The sequence below is a fragment of the Myodes glareolus genome, chromosome 1 (assembly GCF_982192425.1).
Source record: "Myodes glareolus chromosome 1, mMyoGla1.1, whole genome shotgun sequence".
In the NCBI taxonomy this organism is placed as follows: domain Eukaryota; kingdom Metazoa; phylum Chordata; class Mammalia; order Rodentia; family Cricetidae; genus Myodes; species Myodes glareolus.
In genome coordinates, this window is record NC_142026.1 from 79,699,916 (window position 1) to 79,704,193 (window position 4,278).

Below are 4,278 nucleotides of genomic sequence, written 5' to 3' on the forward strand. Positions count from 1 at the left end.
TTAACAGTACATTCTTTTTGCTGGCATCGAGGAGAAATGCAATGTTTATTCAGAACAGTTTTCAAGGCTAAATAATTGGGAAGTAAAAAAGAAGAGAATGAGTTCTCCCACATACCGATTGGAGGCAGAGTGAAGGGGGGCTTCTGTGGGGCTTCAGTTTTCTTTGTATTAACCCGTTCTGGCTTTCTAGTGACATAGATCTTGTTTTTCCCTAATGCTTGAAATACTAGCATCTCTGTCTATGAAGAAATTTTCTGAGAATAGATTATAGGGCCAATCTCTAGGAAAGTACCTCTCTTGAGTCTTCTTACCAGAATCCTTGAAGAAGGATAAAACTGTTTTTGAAAACTCTACAATGCCAGTAGGTCCATGGGCACCACGATAATGGCGCCAACATACAAAAGCCATGCTCAGAATCCTACTACAAACTCTAGTGTATGGAAGTCTGCATGCTCATTGAAATGCAGCTTAGTCGACTTTCTTTTCATTGTTTACTTTTAAGTTAGTCTATATTTTAGCTAAAAGGACATTAGTTATTAAAATAACAACAGCCACGGGTGTGTGGAGGGGGAGAGTACAGAAAGAGACTTGAAAGGGGGAGAGGGCATTTCAGGGTCAGTTAGAAACCTAGTATAAGAGAAACTTCCAGGAATCTACAAAGATGACCCCAGCTAAGATTTCTAACAATAGAGGTTACATAGTCTGAACAGTCTATCTCCTGTAACCAGGCAAGAGTTCCAGTGGAGGGATTTAGACACCAACCTACCACATAACCTTCGACCTACAGTCTCTTCTGCCTATGTGATGTGCTGGGATATGGGTAGCACAGAGACTGTGGGGTGCCCAACCAATGACGGGTCCAGTCTAAGACCTATCCCATCTCTGACATTGCCTGGAGCACCAGGACCCAGAGACTGGATGGCCCAGAGACCTCGGATAGAACCAAACACAACTGAATAAAAAGGAATGTCAATATAACGATATTCTGCTATAGTCATAAATTGGTGCCTAGCCCAATAGTCATCAAAGATGCTTTATCCAACAACTGATGGAAACAGATTCAGAGATTTACAGCCAAACATTAGACTGAGCTCGGAGAATCCTATTGAGGAGAGAGAGGAAGGATTGTAGGAGCCGGAGGGGTCAAAGACATCTCAAGAAAACCCACATAATCAACAAATTTGGGCTGATAGGGGCTCACAGAGACTGAACAGACAACCAGGGAGGCTGCATGGAACTGACCAGGCACTCTGCATGTATGTGACAGTTGTGTAGCTTGGCTTCTTGTGGGATTCCTAACAGTTGGAGTTTCTGACTCCTTTACTGGCTCTGGGACCCTGTTCCTCATGCGGGGTTACCTTATCCAGCTTTAGTACAAGGGGAGGTGCTTAGTCTTGCAGTAACTTGATATGCCATGTTTTATTGCTATGCATGGTAGGCCTGCACTTTTCTGAAGAGAAATGGAGGAAGAGTGAATTGGGAGACAATGGGGAGGTGGGAGGAGGAAGGTGAACTGTGGTCAGTACATAAAATAAATAAATAAGTTAGAAAAAAATACAGCTCACTCCTGTTCTAATTTGGACTGGCTCTATACCTCTGTGATACTGTGCTCACTTGAAGAAAAACCAGGAGAAAAACAATTTCAAGTTCCTTTTAACTTTTTCTTTAATGATTCTATATTGCTTGGAATCAAAGAGTATAGTTGATAGCAAGATATAGTCGCGGAATCTTATTTCTAAATGACATTGGCATCAAGGTTGACTTTACAGACTTTGTTAAAACTTTACAGGATTCCTATCTTGGAAGATAGATGCTGTGTAAGAAAACTAGGGCAAAAGAGATCTGAAATATCAATTTGAAAAAAAATAAATGTGTTTGCCCTGAGGTCAAAGGACACCTTTATCAGAAATGCTTTTAAGAATCTAAAGTAATTTTACTTGTATTTACTTTAAGCCAATTAAACAAAGTCACAGTTAGAGTGGGGACAGAAGTGATCAGAGTCATAAGGACTATGACCTGGTCTGCCTCAGGAGGTACAAGTAGGGAGAGTCTAACTGAACAGCTAGAAGGATACCGACCATCACACCAGGAATGTGATTCTATGTGAGAAGAGAGCTGCCATGCAGTGCTCTGTGGCATGCAGCTTTCAGCTCCGTCAGGTGGCCTCACAGTAGCTACTGAATTGGCTATCAGCTCTGCTACTTGGGGGTTTCTCTCTTTAGAGATGATGGCTGCCTTCTTTGGCGGTTCATCTTTTTCTAATACAAATCTAATCATTGCTGCCTACTACTGAGTTACTTGTGTGGCTTCTGCCGGTTCTTTTTACTTCTCTAAAACCTTATATTCAATGACGCATTATCTAGGATAATTCTAAAATATTGATAATCACCTGTCTGGAGACCAGTTCTCTCTTGTTAATTAATTTTCAAGAACCAAAGCAAGTGTATTTGGGGATCCCGGTGGTGATGGACAGCGGCATCACATAGACACCATAGGCCTCATCTCCTGACATGTGAAGATGCAAGGAAGCTAGCAACAAGCTGGAAAAGGATATATGATATAACATTTTGAAAATTTTTGCTACCAGTAATGATTGGCTGGTGTGGCCTGTCATTGAGCTGCAGTCAAAATAATCAGATTCTGAAACCCATAAGACAACAAAAGTTCTTTCTCTATGGAAAATTTCTGTAGGCTTATACACATGGTCAACAATGGTAGCTCCTTCTTCATTAGCTTTAGTGTCAAGAGGAACTTGCAGATGGACACAAATATTTTAGTGCGATTTCTTCTGGGGTTCCACCCAGACTAACTTTCCCTGGGCCTTCATATATGTTTCCCAGACCAGAAGCACCTTTAAAAGTGACCTTGAAAGCCAGAAGTATGGCCTCCCTTATCTATTGCATTTTTTAGATGGTTTAAGAAACATCCTTTGTTCACTGCCTAATGGTGATAGACATTTTACTTCTACTGCAACTATTTCTTCACTTCCATCCCCGTTATCATCACCTTTGGTAATATTTCCATCTTTCTTTCTGAAAGTCAAAAGTGTAACATATAAATGATCACCTTTGTATCCACACAAGAAGCAAAACTCAATTTAAGAATAGTTTAAGAAAAGCCATTAAGGTATCGATCATATAGCCATATATAAATGTGTGTGTGTGTGTGTGTGTGTGTGTGTGTGTGCATGTGTGTGTGTGTATGTATGTAACTATCCTGACAGTGGAGATAACCTAATTGAGAAAAAAAAGGTACCCCTTTGTCTTTTTGTTGTACGTCTCACTATTAATAGCTGAGCCATCTCTTGTCATCCTAGAGTTGACATTCTGGTAGGGTGAAAAAGACATCAAACAGTAAACATTTAAACAGATGATATTATAATATACTAAATAATATGGAGACACATAGACAAGGAAAGAAGAATCAGGAAGTTCAGGCAGTCATAATTTTGAAAAATACGGTTGTAGGCCTAGACTTACTATGAAACTAACAAAGTAGAAGTCTCAGGAGCCCATACTCTTTTATGTAAACTTTTCCAAATGCTTTACAAATGTTGCAAACTTATGTTGCATGCTGTCTATTTTAAATATGGAATATTCCACAAATTTTCATGTCATCCTTGCATAGAGGCTAAAATAATTTTCTCTGTATCTTCCCAGTTTTACTATATGTGCTGCCAAAGCAATATGCTGTTGTAACTGAAACCAGTTACATTTTTTTTCTTATTCTCCTTCTGTCAATTGGCTTGTGTGGATAGCACTGAGTAGATTCTAGCCATGCTTAGGTCATAGCTAAGAGGCAGTTAAGTTAGAAGTATTTTTACCTTCATTTTAGCAATACATATTTCTGTAATTTACTATCACTTTTGTTTCTAGTATGGCAATAAAGGTTTCACAAACCAGCAAGTTCTGCAACTAGGTGGTAGGTATACTCAACCCCTATGACAGTTGATTTTCTGAGACAGGGTTTCAGGTAGCCTAGAATAGCCTTGAACTCTCCATGTGGCTGAAAATAACCTTGAATGACTGAGTTTCCTGCTTTCACCTCCCCAGCACTGGGGTTTGCCCAGTCTGTACAGTGCTGGGGTTCAAACTGCAGCTTCCATGTTTTCTAAACAAATGCTCTACCAACTGAGCTGAATTTCTAGGCATCCTCAATGACAATTTTAACATAATTTTATTACTTTTTAATATGCTCCATTCTTTCCATTAAGAAGTCTTCCATTTTATACTTAAAGGCACCTTGAGCCACACACAAGCATTTAAAGGCTCTCACACC

At 39.7% G+C, this 4,278-nt stretch overlaps 1 non-coding gene across 1 annotated transcript; it reads right to left on the reverse strand.

Annotated features, from left to right (window-relative positions):
* Positions 1-3,582: 3,582 nt before the first annotated feature.
* LOC125409888 (U6 spliceosomal RNA) lies at positions 3,583-3,685 on the reverse strand. Its single transcript, XR_007234916.3, has one exon. It is a non-coding gene; the product is annotated as a U6 spliceosomal RNA (small nuclear RNA).
* Between the last annotated feature and the right edge of the window lie 593 nt (positions 3,686-4,278).